Here is a 19,361-nt window from a genome sequence, read left to right as displayed (position 1 = left end):
TTGATGTTCACTCGATGTCAGTTAAATCTACTTTTTGTGGTTTCATATCTCTTTGTCTCATTTCACTTTCCTAAGTGAGGTCCCCCCCACAAACGCCACACATCTACACCTGAAGGTGTGTGTATCTTATTTCTTATATGTGTCTCTATGTGAGTGCGTGTGCATATCTAGGGCAATCTTTCCTATCTATTTTTACAGCTGGGCTGCGATGCAGAGTGGTTAAGGTGATGTGCCAGTGGTGTGGAATGGGTTCTATAAGGCCTCCACAAACAAATGACAGCCAATAGGCCAGGCTGTTCCCACCAACAGTTTAACCGTTGGCCAATACGCCTGCAAACCTCACAACCATTAACAAAAAAGCAGATTTGTCTCTCCAAGCCTGTGGGTTTGGTCAAGGTTCAACTCAATAGCTCAAAATGTATGAATATTAGAAATTACAGCTAGCATTTTAAAGTAAAACAACACAAAAGCTATGGTGGTCACTGATCAAGGTAGACTAATAAAATATGCAAATGAAAGGTTAAAAACAAGTGTGCACATTATCTTGCATTTCTCATGTCAATTTATGGGCTAGCTGCCAACAGGCACAAAACTCTGCAAAGATTAGGGACTCATATTTGCTTTTAACATCTTTTATTCTATTCTCAGAACTACCTCATCGATAAGGATGCCACTTAATATACCCCCCACCCCACCCCATCTCGTCAAGATTCACAGTCTTACTGTGAATCTTGAATCAGTTAGTGAGAAAAACAGACAAGTTTAACTTCCTCATATTTAGTTCAATACAAAATGGAAACATGCAACCTGCTAAAACCGAAGCGGGCTAAATATTGCAACAATGACCGCAGCCATCAAGATATACAGTAACTTATTTAAAGAGATTATAATGATTGAGTCACTAAGCTGTAAAGAATTCAGAATTCTCTACTTTGGATTAAATTAGCTGCTTTGCCACTACATGACAAAGCATTGTTGTGCAAATTGATCGATCATTTAAAAGTGACGTTTAGTTTAAACACATCGCAATTACAACTTTATACAAATCTTACACTGACAGTAAAAACCACAACACACATTCATTATCTCCTTGCTATTTTTCAAATTGTCAAAAATACGCCCAGAGTTTTCATTGCATGCTTAATGGGTGCATGTGTGTTCTCACAGGATCTCAGCAGTGCATGATCCTCAGACCACTCATGTATCAAGACTACAGTAAGTGTGAGAAAGTCCCGTGCTGTGGGAAGCTACAAAGTATTTCTCAGGGGCCTATATTACTACTGTAAAGAAGACATGTGACGCTGTACAAAAGTCACTCTGCAGTCTAGTTTGAGGAGGCGATATCCTCTTCATACTCGCTGAGGCTCAACTTCCTGTAAAAAGTGGTTAACAGCTGAGCTGTGAATTAAGGAGCAGGAATCAGGCCAGTAAACATCAACCTCAACAAACACACAAATTACCTCCTTGGAGAGGTTTGCAAAAGACATGGAGTCTGGCCTGACAGACAAACAAATGTTAAATAGGTCAACCAGAGTATAGCAGAGGGGACAGGAGCTTGCTGAAAGCAAAATGTGTGTGTGTGTGTGTGTATGTGTGTGTGTGTGTGTGTGTGTGTGTGTATGTTGGGGTGGGGTGACATAACAACAACAACATTAACATCAAAGTTTACATGAACGAGATGATTAAACTAACCACCGCAGTGATGAGTCACCTGGTGGTATCACAGTTAAGTGAACTGTGTGGGTGCACTGAAACATGTTAGTAGTTATAAAACTGTGGTTACTAGTACTAGTACAAGTACAAACAGGGGTACCTGGTCGAGAACATATTTGAAAAAACAACCAGATTTTTTAATGAAAATTTCTATTGTAACTACTTCTAAGTAAAAGATCGGGAAAATTCTTCCCATTCTCTCCAGCAGAATTTATGTTTTATACACACATTCATTTTAAGAAATGGCACCTTGCTCATTTTTCTTAATTATTGTGATAAAATGATTATAGTAATGGTGTATAAGTTAAATAGTAAAGTGGTAAACTGTTCTGTAAGTCTTTCAAAAATAAATATACAGCATAAATATTAAACTAAACATATGTTTTTTTTCAACATCTTGTCTATTTGAGTAGATTTTTGGCAGCAGATCTTACAAACCCTTGCAATTCAGCACAACACTTGGTTTGAGTGAGTTCGGAAATGTTTTCTTTGATGGGATGACTTTGATGATGATGACAATTTACTGAAGTTTTCATCAGTATGACACATTATTACTTGTGTGCCCTGGCCTCCTTGGGTGTTTTGGCCTTTATCATAAGACAACCTCATTTAGCTTAGCCGCTGCCATGGAGAAAACAGATACAATACTAGAAAAATAACAGATTTTGTTTTTTGTTTGTTTGTTTAGGACAGCACACAAGCCATATCCATCTCTACCACCTGCTATTTTTTTCTATCTTCTGCCTGTCCATTACAAAATAACAATACACGCATCCATATATTGGCAGCACGGTGGTTAGCACTGCTGCCTCACAGTTAGAATACCATCTGGAAGGCCTGGGTTCGATTCTGCCCAGGCCCCTCCCTCTCTCTCTGTGTGGAGTTTGCATCTTCTCCCCGTGTCTGCGTGGGTTTCCTCCCACAGTCCAAAGACATGCACTTACTGGGGTTAGGTTAACTGGAAACTCTAAATTGCCCATAGGTGTGAATGAGAGTGTGGATGTTGTCTGTCTCTCTGTGTTGGCCCTGTGACAGGCTGGTGACCCCTTGACCCTAAACAGGATAAGCAGGAGTGAATGGATGGATGGACATCCATATTTCCAATACCATATTTTTAGTATGGGCTAGGGTTACGGATCAAAATAATCCATATTCATGTTATATTGGAAATTGACGCAGCCTCTTGGTTCATTCATTGTCTGAAACGATCTGTTTTTGGTCTTCTCCCATTGAGGACACCCTTTCTTCGTGCCAAATTTCATCTCACACACATGTTTGAACAGAGTGGTGTGCCTAAGACCACCTTGATGAGGATGTCCCCCTTTTTTTTTATATATCATGAATTCCTGATGAAGTTTCTCAGGGTCCTGCTGATGCAGATTTAGGCATTCTAATATCTAGGAGTCATTGGCTTTCTTGTAGTCAATCCAGGCAGTGCACAGGTTTGTCACTCTGGTCTTACAGTATCAAGTGACTGCACTATCTACCAGTGTTTTGCTCCTCTGGTGTTTCTGACAATTCTGAACTAATATATATATATATATATATATATATATATATATATATATATATATATATATATATATATATATATATATATATATATATATATATATATATATATATATATATATGAGATGTTCAAAGCTTGGGAAATCTTTTTATAGCCTAAGCCTGCTTTAAACTTCTCCACAACCTTATTCCTGACCTGTCTGGTGTGTTCTTTGGACTTCATGATGCTGTTTACTCCCCAATATTCTCTTAACCAACCTCTGAGGCCATCACGGAGCAGCTGTATTTGTACTGAGATTATATTACACAGAGGTGGACTCTTTTTTGTCATTTGCGGTCATCAGACAACTTCTGAAGGCAATTGGTTGCACTAAGAGAAAAGGGGGCTGAATACTTTTACACACCGCACTTTTCAGTTTTTTATTTGTAAAAAATGTTTTAAATCATGTATAATTTTCTTTCCACTTCACAATTATATACCACTTTGTGTTGGTCTTTCACATTAAATTCCATTGAAATATACACTGCTCAAAAAAATAAAGGGAACACTTAAACAACACAATATATATCAAACTACTGTGAAATCAAACTGTCCACTTAGGAAGCAACACTGATTGACAATCAATTTCACATGCTGTTGTGCAATGGAATAGACAACACATGGAAATTATTGGCAATTAGCAAGACACACTCAATAAAGTAGTGGTTCTGCAGGTGGGGACCACAGACCACTTCTTAGTACCTATGCTTTCTGGCTGATGTTTTGGTCACTTTTGAATGTTGGTGGTGCTTTGACACTCGTGGTAGCATGAGACGGGCTCTACAACCCACACAAATGGCTCAGGTAGTGCAGCTCATCCAGGATGGCACATCAATGCGAGCTGTGGCATGAAGGTTTGCTGTGTCTGTCAGCGTAGTGTCCAGAGGCTGGAGGCGCTACCAGGAGACAGGCCAGTACACCAGGAGACGTGGAGGAGGCTGTAGGAGGGCAACAACCCAGCAGCAGGACCGCTACCTCCGCCTTTGTGCAAGGAGGAACAGGAGGAGCACTGCCAGAGCCCTGCAAAATGACATCCAGCAGGCCACAAATGTGCATGTGTCTGCACAAACGGTTAGATACCGACTCCATGGCTTTGACCTGTTTGACCTGCTGCCCTCTGGCAGGCGCTACAGGTGCATCAAAGCCAGAACAAACAGACTCAAGAACAGTTTCTTCGCCAGAGCAATCACCACCCTGAACTCACACACTCACCCACTGTAACTGTGCAATATTATATTATTCATACTGAACAATATCTGACATTCCTATATTGTGTAATATCCAGTATTCATTCACTAGTGCAATATTCATTCACCAAGTGCAATATTCATCATCTTCATTATTATATGTATACACATATTTACTTTTCTTACAATGTACAGATGCACCAATGTATGTATATATTTTTATACATTCTATTTTTTGTATATTTTACACATTGTTTATTTCTGTATATCTCTTGATTATATTGATCATACTAGATTATAATATTTTCATAATATTTTTATTTTAGAGAGTTTGATTTTCTGTTACATGGCACTGAACAGGAGTGGCCCTCCAATCTCATTGTACATCCTGTATAATGACAATAAAGGCATTCTATTCTATTCTATTCTATTCTATTCTATTCTATGGTATGAGGGCCCGACGTCCACAGATGGGGGTTGTGCTCACAGCCCAACACTGTGCAGGATGCTTGGCATTTGCCAGAGAACACCAGGATTGGCGAATTGGCACCCTGTGCTCTTCACAGATGAAAGCAGGTTCACACTGAGCACATGTGACAGAGGTGACAGAGTCTGGAGACGCTGTGGAGAGCGATCTGCTGCCTGCAACATCCTTCAACATGACCAGTTTGGCAGTGGGTCAGTAATGGTGTGGGGTGGCATTACTTTGGAGGGCCGCACAGCCCTCCATGTGCTCGCCAGAGGTAGCATGACTGCCATTAGGTACCGAGATGAGATCCTCAGACCCCTTGTGAGACCATATGCTGGTGCGGTTGGCCCTGGGTTCCTCCTAATGCAGGACAATGCTGGACCTCATGTGGCTGGAGTGTGTCAGCAGTTCCTGCAAGATAAAGGCATTGAAGCTATGGACTGGCCTGCCCGTTCCCCAGACCTGATTGAGCACATCTGGGACATCAAGTCTCACTCCATCCACCAATGTCACGTTGCACCACAGACTGTCCAGGAGCTGGTGGATGCTTTAGTCCAGGTCTGGGAGGAGATCCCTCAGGAGACCACCCACCATACACTTAAGACGAACAGGAACATGGCTCAATACATGAGCGGGACCCACAAAAGAATTGTCAGAAACACCAGAGGAGCAAAACACTGGTAGATAGTGCAGTCACTTGATACTGTAAGACCAGAGTGACAAACCTGTGCACTGCCTGAATTGACTACAAGAAAGCCAATGACTCCTAGATCCTAGAATGCCTAAATCTGCATCAGCAGGACCCTGAGAAACTTCATCAGGAATTCAATAAGAGATGTGGCAAATAACGCTAAAGGCCAAATTCAAGTCAGTTGCACAAGTCACCATCAAGTGTTTGTTCTTCCCATTTAGTCAGCTGAATGCATTATGCTAGCAGGCAGGGCACACATGGAACTGTATAACCAAGTGGTTGGCATAGTATAGAGAAACATCTGTGTAGAGTGGTCAAAATGGGATATGCCAACAAGAGTGGTTGAGAATGACCTAAGATCCTGTGGGACTTCCAGATACAGACAGACAAACTTGTGATGGCTAACCAACTAGCTATAATAGTGGAGCACAAGCAGAGGAAGAAGACCATAGTAATAGATGTAGCAATAAGAAGGAACACAATAAGAAATACCAAAGGCTGAGAGAAAAACTAGAGAGAATCTAAAAGATTAAGGCGACGGTGATCCCAGTGGTAATCTGAACACTCAGGGCAGTGACCCCCCAAACTGAGAGAGTGGCTGCAGCAGATTCTGGGAACAACATCTGAGATCTCTGTCCAGAAGAGCGCAACATTAGGAACAGCAAAGATACTGCACAGGACCCTCAAGGCCTCTGGTAGAGGACCCGAGTTTGAAGATTAAACAAAGACCACCTGCAGGGCGAGGAGGGAATTTTTATCTCTATGTCAGCTCTAAGTGGACAAGGTAAGAAAAACAAAAAACAATAATCAGTGGATCCTATTAAAAGTTTTAGATACATGCAGAATAACTAGTTTTGCCCCATAATTTGCAAAACTGAGAAAAAACACACCTCAGTCAGTTACACTTTTGCACTGGTCCAAATGTTCCTTGATTACAGTGTACGTGGCCACTATACTTAATTTCAAATTCACATCAGCTCTGTGATAAATCTTAAAAAGACGAGGACACCCGTTTGACAACACATGAAAAGTTTTTTCAAATATGTGACAGGCAGAACTGTTCTTTTATTTAGACATACAATAAGCATTGATGTTTGTCACAGCTTCGTTTAGACATACGATAAATGTGATGGGAAGGCCCACAGTTCGCACATAGGTGCAAAAGACTTGCTGCACTTGTGAAAAGATGTATTTGGCACCTGGTGAACACTTGCGAAGTGTAAACTTACTTTTGGAACATTTACTTCTCTGTCTGTGTGCAGGGTATTTGTGTGTTAGCGTGATTAAGAACAGATGAAGGACAGTTAGTGAATAAGTAAGTGCAGAGGATTAGTAAGGAAGAAGTGAGGGCAGCTATGAAGAGGATAAAGAATGGAAAGGCAGCTGGTCCAGATGACGTACCTGTGGAGGTCATGAAGATGTCTAGGAGAGAGAGCAGTGAACTTTTTTACCAGATTGTTTAACACAGTCTTGGAGAGTGAGAGGATGCCTGAGGAATGCAAAGGTACACTGGTGCCAGTTTTCAAGTACAAGGGCGATGTGCAGAGCTGTAGTAATTACCGAGGGATAACATTGATGAGACCATAAAGATATGGGAAAGAGTTGTTAAAGCTGGATTAAGGACAGATGTGCTTGTTTTGAAAAGTTGATGGATGTCAAACATCCAAAGTAACAGACAGTGCACAAGAGAGGGGAAGAAGAGAGTGCAGGCACTGTGGAGCAGGTGGAGGTGAGTATCAGGGGTGATTTGTAACAGAGGGAGAGTAGCAAGAGTGAAAGGAAAGGTTTACTAGATGGTAGTGAGACCTCCTATGATGTATGTTATGGAGATGGTGGCATTAACAGCAAGACAGAAGGCAGAGCTGGAGATATTCAGATTTGTGTTGAGTGACCAGCAGGGACAGGATAAGAAATGAATATATCAGGGGGACAGCTCAGGTTGAGATGGTTTGGATATGTACAGAGGAGAGATAGTAGATATATTTTGGGGTGGGGGGTTGAATATGGACTGGTCAGGTAGGAGGAAAAGAGGAAGAACACACAGAAGATGAATGGATGTAGTGAAGGAGGACATGCAGAGGTTTAGTGTGACAGAAGAGGATTCAAAGGATAGGGTGAGGTGATGATCCACTGTTACGACCCCTAAAGGGAGCAGACGAAAGAAGAAGAAGTCAGGGAGTAATTGTGTTCTTTGTCACAATCAGTAGAACATCTGTTTATGCCTGCAGCTGGCTGTATAAACAATGTGTGGGGACAAATGGACTTGTGGCAGTGTTTCAGACAGGCTGGGTAATTAAAACATGGAAACAGATTAAATCATTAGTATTGGATTCGTTGAAAAAAGGAATACAGCCTTGAACAAAGGTTTTGAAGGTCCACTGCATCCATATTTTGGGTAAAAATCAAAGGTACAAGCAGCAGGATGTTAATCAAACAATCATTGGTACAAAAGAAATATAGATAAGGGTCAAACTTTCATAAATATTGACCAAATTGGTCACTGCAACATTATAAAACCAATAGGACATATACTGCTCAAGCTAAGTCATCCACATGAATGAATCATCTGCAACATGTAGTCAGGATGTGGGTGTTGCCACACACAAACGTGGGAGTGCAACAAATTATGCAGGCCCATCATATCACAATGTTTTCTGAGCATGTTTCATTTTATTCTCAAAAAGATCCAGATTCACCGAGTGCTGATCAACAGTCATACCTTGTGCTCAAAAAACATATCCGCTCTACATTTATTAATAATTTGGATGCTATCATATTTATAACAGCACCTTCCTGTTACTGCTACAAGTTGGACCTAGATAGTACTCTTTATCTGTGTGGTGTGTTTGAGTGCGCCTGTGTTCCGGTGTGTTTGTGTGCAATAATGCTAGTTTGCCTCTCTTCAAAGCTATCAAACTAATAAGGGGGGGGGGTGGATCAATACAACCTGACATGTACTATGTCTTTAAAAATCTGGAGACAGCTTTATTACTAAAAAAAACAAGACTGTTGGAACATGGGTGACTGTGGCCGGTGTGGTTACGGTGAGTCAGACAGAAAATTCTACTGGAGTTTTCAACACATGCAAAGCTGATAGGACACCCCCTATGATATAGACAGCCCCCTCACTCTGCACACTACAAAGAAGTCTTCAGCACCAACTGCAGAAGAGTGATGTTTTACAATGTAGTGACGGTTTCTATTCTGGTTGCTGTTCAACTTCTGTGTCTTCCCCACTTGGGGTGAGAAGCTGTTTTCATACCTGTCAGCTTTGCATCAGAATGCCAGAACTAGAATTAGACAGTGGCCAGGATAGGAGAAGTGGATCATTAGCTTTAATTGGTGCTTCTTGAACTGACCCAAACTTGCTAATGTTTCAGTGGTTGCTAAGTCTTCGGCTGGAGTTTTTGGTGTTCTCTATAGACAAGATACTGTACCTTGATGCACTTTGCCTCCTGTCCCCTACAGACAGTGATTCATCTCTGGCAATTGAGGTGAGGAAGGACTCAAAAAACAACCTTCTTGGTGGTGTTATGGAATGTTTTGTATTTTTTCAGCTTCCCAAACACAGCAGCTGTGAGACGGACAGGTGGATTCCGGAAACATGCAATACAAATAAGGAACTGGAGGCACATGAATGATGCACATGAATGCTGTCTGCAGAACAGCTGCAATGGCATCACAAGAATTAGACTTAAAATCAGAACAAAACCAGGTAACACAAATGCAAAACTAAGTATAATTCCACACCATATGAATAGATGAAATGTGGATACATGATAAATTGGGAGAGACTCACCAAAGGGACAAAGAAGTGTTTCGCAAATCACGTTTATTAAAGTAGGTTTGCATTGTGTTAAAATAGTCACTGTAAATCTATCTTTTTGTTCACATGTGGGGAAGTGAACAAGTGTTATGTGTGTGTATTGTGGTCGTGTTAACATGACCACAACATCCTGGCATTTTAGAATAAAACATTAACACTGCAAGAAAGTTTACACATTATAGTTTTAAGGCAAACTCTTTCTGAAGTACTGGTTTATCAGATGGATGGATCAAACAAATCAACTAACCGGAAAATAAATCCCAGCAATTTGAAGCATGCATCAGGAATTACTTTTTGAAAATTTCTTGGTAAAGTATCAAATTAAATACAAATTGTTGTATGAAATTATTTTAACTGAAAAGCAATGTCAAAGTCCCTCCTTAAATTTGACCGTTGGGGGTCACTGGTAGTTGTGTGCACCATGAAGCTCATTAAAGCAGGCGTTACAGTTGCAAAAAAGTAAGCACAGGTGAATCCATGAGAGGTTATGGACAAGAGACAGGGCATACTCTTGTTGTACTTCCCGCAGTCTCCACTTGAAGAGAAGCGCCCCGTGCCGAGCAACAAAGCATTATACGGTGGAGATGTCGGAGGATATCCGATATCTTTTATTAATAAAAAATAAAAATAAATAAGATCTCTAAACCCTGATTGTAACCCATTTTTCTGTGATTTGTTTGTTTCAGGTATTTTTAAAGCATGCGCAAATACTGTTTTCGTTCCTTTTTACATTTCATGGTTACATTCTCTGCTTTCTTTAAAAAAGAAAAGTAAAAAAAAAAATCTCAAATTAAAATGTATGCACGTTATAAACCAAATCTATGTAAGCAAGTTGGGTTTTCTTTTAATTAGTCAAGCTTTTTGAATAGCAATGCAACATAGCAAGTGTTCTGCAGACACGTCGACCAGTGTGCTGTAATTTTACAAAAGTCAGAAGTAGGACAGTTGATCCAAGCCGACTCATTTCAGTAACACCTATTGGTCTGATCGTGGCCACATTGCTCTCTTGGACTTCCGCACTCCAAAGTTAAAGTTTCCTGATCAGTTTCCACAGAATGAACGCGACAGCACAGCGTGATTGGCTATCCGTGTGGCCTATATGTGCGCACCACCCGGCAGTGTTGCGCTTTACATCACCGCTGATTGTGTCTGAATGGTAAGCTCAGCCCTTTCTCTGCTTCACCCCATGTAACACCCACAAACTCGAAAAAGATTAAGTCAGTTTTCCAAGTGCTGCGCGTAAAACTGTATGTCGCTGTTTTTGTGTTCACAGAGCTGCAAGAAACTCTCAAAGTCCCGTCTGCTAAATAATCCCACAGGTGTCATCCTTTCATTCAGGTCAGTGTCGGTTCAACATAATAACGCCGTCTAATTATTTGAGGCTTTTATTTGTGAGTGGTAAAGACAAGGCTGATGTTTAATGCAGTCTTGCAATCACCTAAAGTTACTTTGAGGTTGACTTTAAAGTATCTGTCTAAATCTTAAGAACGTTATAAGCTGCTTGAAGAAAAAAAGGACACCGTCACTGTCATATGGGATCATTTTACGTGGTGGAGGAAGGCTGTTTAGATTAAGCACCTCACCACAGTGCAATGCACGATGACATACTGTCATGTTATGACCCCTTTTTCAAAATGTAACGTTAGCTAACTATATCCTACTTCTAATGTCTAAAGTATATTCAAATGAGAAATGTTCAAAAGAAATACGTGTTATTTACGCTGATTTTTCTCAGCATTGGTTATGAATCGAAACTTGTGCAACAATCATTACAGGAGGTGATTCAGGCGCGTTTAATGTTATCAGTTTTATGCTTGGTGCCTGGATGGATGCATGCTGTTTGACTGACACCTCGTTTCCTCCGCTAGTATCATGACCACTCCGAAGAGCCCTGATGGTGTTGGGAGAGATGCTCCTTGCCAGCCCTCCTCTTCAGTTAAGAGCAGCGCATACACGGAGCCAGATACTGACCCGCGACTCTTGGCTGGGACTCGGTCCTCCCTTCTTGCTCGACGTCTCTTGCGTTTACGTGCCTACAGCAGCCACTTTACCCCCGTTACGCGCCGCAAGAGGGAGATGATCCCAGACGATAGGAAAGATGCCAACTACTGGGATAAGAGACTCAAGAACAACGAGGCAGCCAAGCGGTCCAGGGAGAAGAGGAGGCTGAATGACCTGATGAAAGAAGGCCAGTTACTGGCTCTGAGCGAGGAGAACGCCCAGCTGCGGGCTCAGGTGCTTAACCTGCAGTATATCAGTGCCCTGAGCATAGAAAAAAACAAAGCCCCCTCACCTTCTGTAACGTCAAATGCGTCTGTTCTAGCGCCCACTCTATCCCCCCACACCCCTTCTCTCTTCCAGGTGGGAATCAGAGATGTGCGACAAGAAACAGCGATGCACCAATATGACTCCAACATCCCTTGTTTTGGCTCAACGAGAGGTCTTTTTAATCCACTAGGCCATCAAAGTTGTGGAACACAGCAAGGCATCTTTCCTCTCACTGGCTCCCGTGCGCTTTCTTCAGGATGCGGAAAGTCAGCAGAAGCACGGACGGATATCCAGCGCCAGGTCTCCTCCAGCGGTGTCACCTCCATCTCCTCCCGTGTGCCTTCCCCACCCGTCTCTTCCCTTTCGGCATTTATGGCCTCTCCTGACACGCTCCACCATACCTCTGCGCTCTCGTACCCACCCCAAAACTGGCTGGTGCCTCAGATAAATCACCCGGCAGTGTGTAATAATTTTCTTGTGCCTTGGCCGTCCTCCTACCTGGCTCCATCGGCCGTCTACTCCGGCCTGCCTCTGCACCTACAAGAGCGACAAAGCCAGGGTCTTGGTTTCGAGACCCACGTTCAGAGGGGGCTCAAGGGTCGGTTCAGCAGTGGAACCTCTGAGCTATCTCAAGTCGGGATGCATCTCAGTTCAGCGGGACGCTAAAAGGATAGCTTAACTGTTAAGTTGTTAACATTTCAACAGGCAGTGGAACCAAAAATCGACAAACTCACTTTGATTCCACATGCATCTAAATGTAATGCAAAATGAATGCTTTTGCAGATTCATTATTTTTTTAATGCCAGTAAATATTCAGTCCAAAATGAATGAAACGTGTGTATTTGGTCATAATGGGCGAAACGAACAAATAAATTAACAGTCTTTATGTGGGCTGCATTTCCCGAAACATGAAATGTGCACAACATATTTTAACTCGGGCTGCATTGTATAACTTTCTGTGGATTTATTCTATTTGAGTGAAGCGGCTTTTGCTGACTGGCTCTTTTTCTGCATTGTTTTTTTTTTTAAATCAATGACATATTGATGTATAATGTAATAAACACAGTAGCTGACTATTTAAATGTTATTCCAGACTTTTTATTATTCGAATTATTTAATGATCAGTTTGATTTAATTTAAGTGGTATGAAATTATTGTACCGCTTGTCGGTGAAGAAAAATCAAAAAACAAAAACAGTGAAACTGGGTGCTTGCTAACACGGTATTCCCCCTTTTCCCCACTGCGTGATTTCCCAGCACAACTTGATTCAATGGAAAACTGAACGTTGAACCGTTTATTTGTGGGCCAGCAGTTCAACGAAACACAATCCACCACATTTCAGTAACCACATTTGGTTATGTAACTCTTTTATGCAATGCATTTGTTAGAATCTGCTCTTTAATACATTAATTTAAATCCATGCACTCGAAAAGTCCTTAAAGATTTTACATCTAAGAATAAAAGTAAATGTGGGGTATTTTCAACACATTTCTCGCTTTCCATCTCTAATTTAGAAGGCATTCTGTGGAGGGCGTGGAAGTATATTTTAAACATCAGTAAATTGCATTTAAGATTTTTTTTTTTTTATTATTGTTACGGAAATAAAGGCAGGCCATTAAATTGTAAAGGCAAGTATTTAATTAGGAATACGCTATCTATATTTATAGGACATAATAGACTGCACATGGCAACGTTGGCGTACATGACGGCCGTGTTTTCATTCTTCTGCATGCACAGAAAAATCCATAGTATTTAAGTTAGGGTTGCATTTTTCAATGTTACACACTCACACTCTCTCTCTCTCTCTCTGTCTCTCTCTCTGTGTGTGTGTGTGTGTGTGTGTGTGTGTGTGTGTGTGTGTGTGTGTGTGTGTGTGTGTGTGTGTGTGTGTGTGTGTATGTATTTATTTTTGACAGATGATTTGCTATTGGAACCACTTGTGGCTGCTCTCTTTTTCATAAGAGGTCACCACACACAGCAATGGGGGGGTGGGGGGTTCGTCAGCGGGTTTTCCACTGGATGTCCTTCTTGATGCAACCCCAAGGGATTTGTGTCTCCTTCCAGTATCTAAGCAGGGATCTTTTACTTGACAGGCGAATTTGTAAAGCAATGCGTGGAGCATCATGTCATCTCTGACACTGCTCTGGCATCTTAAACGGGTCTTAAATATCAGCGCCATGATCACGACGGCTCCAGCAGAGGGCGCTACAACACAAACATTGTGGCAGATGGCGCTTGTTTTGTGAAATAATACCTGCCTTTCCAGTAGGAAGCATGCATTTTTGAAACAGACATCTATTGTAGACTAAATATCTAAGTGAAATAAACTAACACTACTACTAAGAATATATTCAATTAACAAATTTTCACTTAGACTTTATAGAAAGAGGATAAGTTCAAACTAGGATGACCAGAAGTTCTACTTTATGTGGGATTATAGAATGTTTGCATGCTTTGTCCCCCAACCCCACATACTGAGACAATGTCCCACATTTTGATTGGTTCTAGTTTACAAAAGTCAATACATGTGAGTCTTTCAAGAAAACTGTGGTTAAAAAAAGAGATGTGCTGATCTACAGATGCATCCCTACTGAAACCCAAAGATGATTATCAGGCACAAAAACGGTTAAAATAACAATAAGGTTTTAATTGTTATTTGGGTTTTAAAGGAAGGGATAAATGAGTGTTGGAAGACAATTTCATCCATAAAATAAACTTTTATCCTTCACACGAACAATACCAAAACTGTGACCTGTTATGTGTTATTTGTTTATCAAGTTTTTTAAATTAGATATGCCAAAATGTCAAATTAGTAGCATGACGCACATTGTCACACAAAAACACATTTTTTGACCAAAGGTTAAAATGTTGGGATGTGGCCACCCCAATTCAATCACTGATTTGAACTTTACTTTCTTCTGAATAGACATTTGAACTCTTTTCATGAAAAGGGATGGCCTAAATTATGTCATCCCTTATTATTTATCATGAAGTTACTGCACACCTTAAACCTGACATAGTTAAAAACAGAAAAAAAGATAGATTGAATGGCTCAGTTAACTTACTGGAACATGTACATCAAGTATGTACTCAAGATGTGATGTCAAATTCAAATCTTTGTGTAAGACAAGTTCCAGCTTTTACAAACCGAATGTGTCGCAGTTTTTGTCCATCCTGCAGAAACAGATGACAGAGAGCGAGAGAGACCGAAAAGCAGTTTAAACTCGAGTTTAAAAATAAAATTTTGGCGCACACACACAGACCCCTTATCAGCCGTATGAAAAATGAAACATATTTGACACCACATGAACGTCTTCGTGCACATTTTTCAAACATTAAGGACTTACACGCATCACAACAGGAAGCAAAAAAATCTGTCTGCATGTGACACTGGCTATACATAGAAATGGGCGTTGAAGCAAAATTTCCAGTCACGACACAAGCATGCATTGTAATTCCAGTGTCAAAGTCATTTTATCCTCACATTATAACAAGCATTACATTAAGCAGAAGACGGTTAAATGAACAGAAGTCTGAAATACACGCTGATAAGTGACAAACACTTCTGCATTTTCTGTGAATCAGAAGTGCTAAAGATTTTATTTAAAACTCACAGGTTTAGTCACGTCAGCTTTACTCCTCTCACTTATGCTTTACTCTAAATATATGAAGAACACAGAACTGATGGTCATAAAGTATCTTTACATGGTTGTGGTGGCTTTTATCTCTAAAACATCTCGTATTGCTACTACTAATATTACTACAGCTACTATTGCATCTAAGCTTTTCTGGAAAGACGTGTCAGGTAAGTGGCTGATTTTTACCATGTATGGATACAAGATTTAACAGAACACCGAGCAATGTATTATAGTGCAGCTATGCTAAAAGGTAAATGCTGTAAAGACAGTACCAGCAGAGACAGTGCAATTACTCACAGGATTTTTTTTTTAATGTGGCTTTAAATCTATATAATCTATATGTGGTGTTAAATCTATATTCTCATTTAGTTTTGGCATGTAATACAAAAAAATATGCCTAAAATTGAAAGCAGCATCATACAGGGGAGACCCCTGTGTGGGCAAGCCACTACCACCACAATATGTTTGAGATCAAGGGAAGCAGTCAGACACTTTTCATGCGACAACAGAGGTGGACAGAGTTAAAGACAGGAAAACAACACATATAGAAAAGACTGACAGCAAAGCAAAGAAAGAAAGAAGTGAGTGGGTAGGACCGAAAGCAGCAAGGTATTATGATCCCCACTCGGCTCATCTGTGCATTAATTGCTTGACGGTGTCTAACAGAAGAGTTCAGTACTCTAAGTTGTATATTAGAGCAGGGCGAGAGCAAGACTTCTCTGAATAGGTTCACTAGCAGCTCAACGGCAGCAGATCTTGTGGACACGCTCGCTGAAGGTAAGGCCTGAAGCATATTTTCTCACATATAGTGGTGTTGACCATGTATGTTAACTGCAAAAAGGATTTAAGAAAGGAAATGGCTGAAGTGTTAGTGACCGAAGGACGGACATTTATTAACGCATACACAACTGGTCTTGCTGTGATCACAGCAAAACATAACTGTGTATTCTGTGAAATCGCCCGTCAACTCAGCAAACCTTTGAATCTTTTAATTCCTCTGGCTACCGAAAGTAGAATTAAACAGCCAGACTTGTAATTTGTCTTTTTTTTCATTCAAAATCAAATTAGGTGATTATATTATAGTCTATTATCTGATGTGAAGTGTTTGAGGAAGAGGAAGTGTTTGTACTTTGTAACTATGTGCAAGATTACTAAGGCGCACAGCTGTATACCTAGTATGTGTGTACGTTCTGCATCAAACAATGTATCCCAATGGTTAACAACGCTAGGAATATTTTTATACTATTCTGTATTTTCTGAATAAAATGGCCGCATACTTATTGCAGAATATAGAAGCTCTAAAGGTTATTTTGCTATCTCAGTAAAAAAAGGTCTATATTATCAAAGGTGAAATGATATGCCAAGTTAGTCAAGATAATATTAATGACAGCAGGGAATTACAGTAAGATGTGATCTTACATTATCCATAGCTCATGTGAATTATTGTATGTCGCTACAAAGTTAGTTACGTGAGGGATTCGGTTTGTATTTGTTTGCCTCTGCATTTGTTAGCTGAATTATTCCATTCCTGAAAATGAGCAGACGTGGGGCTCAACCCAACTTGGAGATCATTAACTTCTGAAGTTGATCTAGATCTACGTGCAGATCCTGAGGATTCTTTACCACTGCGAGAGAGGGTGGAATTGGATATTTCATGCGATTGTCGCAAATAGATGTCAAATTGAAATAATCGAAAACGGGATGCCTTAATCGCGATGTTCTCAAGACAAGGTCACAGAAATTTCTTCTGATCCAGTGAATTTGTGCATGATGTGGAGGGAAATTAAAGCCTCAGCTGAGGTATACAACCCTGGACTGCTCGTTAGATGTTGTGCTGTACTGTAGATGTGAGAGAGTGGAAAAATTGTGACATTTTTCAGTTCATCGGTTAATAATACAACATAGCGTTAAGTCACCAGACTAAGAGGTGAGGCAGCGGTCTCAACAAAACCTGAACATTTTTAATGAGGTTATATTTACTCCAATGACACTGCCTATGTTTTTGGTCACTAAGTTGTAGTTTACTTTTTTGGATGACATAGTTGGGACATTACAGATGTATGAAGCTTGAGACTGTTCTGGGGCTCCAAACACCACGAGTCATAAGAAAGGGTGTTTTTTTTTTTTTTTTTACCTTTTTTATCTGCATTTCATAAATACACTGGCTGCGGCACCAACATTCACCAAAATAATTTGGTAACGCTTTATAATTTTACCAGCAGATTCAAGTCCGCAGCCCACTTATCTCACACTGTAAATAAAGGTAAAGCGCTTTCAGGGGCTCCAAAAAAGCATTATAACACAATGTATCATAATCTTTCATATACGCAGTCTTTCATATACGCAGTCATGAAGCTTTTGTGATAGCAAAATAAAATTTATGACATCTCATATTTTTCACATAAGATCAGAAGCATTTTTTTTTAAAAAAGGGATTTTTTGGGATATATTTACTACATAAAAAGCATTATGAGGATTTTATTTGCTCTTCAAGAAATGCATGCATTGATAGACAGTTGTAACCAAAAACAGAGGCAAATACTTAATTTGACCGACAGGGAATAATGGCAGTTTCAAGGTGATGTGAATAGAGTACATTGAGGTGGAAAACCACAGAATATGGACTGACCAACTTTTCCTGTTAGTAGTTATTTTAACAAGGCCTGGCAGGGTACAGAGCAACACAACAACAGATGTTAAGAGTGTGAGAAAATGGACAGAGACCAAAAGAAGAAGTCTGAGAGTTCCTTACTAAAAAGCAGGCAGGCTATAATTAGTCAATAAGAAACAGGTGCAAATGTGCAGCAGAGTAGTGCGCGGGGTCGGCCTCAAGAGAGATATCACTCAGGAACCCTCTCTCTCTCTCTTTTTTTATTTTCTCTTTGTCTGTGTCTTCCTTTGTGATTATTGTTTTCTCTCTTCCTGCTGTTGCTTTTTTTAATGTACAACTCTTAGTTTTTGTGTCACACATCAGTTTGCAGGTGTGCATGTTCTCACACAGAAACACACGGGGTTTCTCTGGGCAAAGGTTTGAATATTTTTAACCAATGTGCATTCTCACCACCACACACAGGGTACGTGGCCTCTTTGAAACTTTTGTTTTGTTGCTTCTGGCAAAGTCTGACTGTACGGTCAGTCAGTATGCAAAGAAAGTACTTTCATTTTGTATAACAGAAATAAAAAATGGACAGTTAACAGCTATGCAGAGCATTGCATGGTAAGTAATAGACTGTGAAGTTATTGTTTGCATTCAAGAACATGCTATATGTGTGACATCCTGAGTGACAGCTTTTTTGGCAGCTCCTCTATGAGGTGTCACAAATGACTGCCATCATAAAGTAGTATGTAGTGTCTGATTAAAAATAAAAGAGTTATCAGTTATAATACTGTGCGCAAGAATAAGGTGTGAAGGAAACATCAATGAGTTTAAAGAGATAAGTGTAAGCCTAGAATATATGAGTCTACATGTCTTTCTGATTGCACGTACAGGAGGCTGGCTGTGGTTTTTAACACATTGTTCACCCATCTTGCATAGCTTCCCATAAAAACCACCCACAAACCCACGTGAATTCATTAAAAGAAGCCAGCAGTCCCCCCATGCTGTTTGTTTCAACTAGGATCCAGTTTGACTTTTACTTTGTACAACAAAATGGATAAACCCTGTCTGGCTTTGTGTGAACAAACGTTTGTGTGCAGCTAAGAAAGTACTTAGCTGCACATAGCTGAAAAGAGTTGGAGAGGGGAAGCAGTAACTAGGAAGACAAGGCCATCAAAGAGGAAGATGGGGTAGACAAAGTGAGAAACATAACGCAGTTTGGCTTGAAGTTAACTAAAGATACCTATACATAATTTGCATATGACAAACCCAAATTACCTCAACTGAACTAAAAGCTGCTCAGTATAACAGCATCTGATGAAGGGTCATATAAAACCTGTTCAAAGTCCATTTCCGTCAAGAAGTTTTTTTTTTTTTTGGTTTCACAGATGTATTTCTTTATTTTGCATAAAGAGAAAAGC

This window comes from Archocentrus centrarchus, chromosome 4, assembly GCF_007364275.1.
Source record: "Archocentrus centrarchus isolate MPI-CPG fArcCen1 chromosome 4, fArcCen1, whole genome shotgun sequence".
Classification (NCBI taxonomy): Eukaryota; Metazoa; Chordata; class Actinopteri; order Cichliformes; family Cichlidae; genus Archocentrus; species Archocentrus centrarchus.
Note: the sequence above shows the minus strand (reverse complement) of the source record.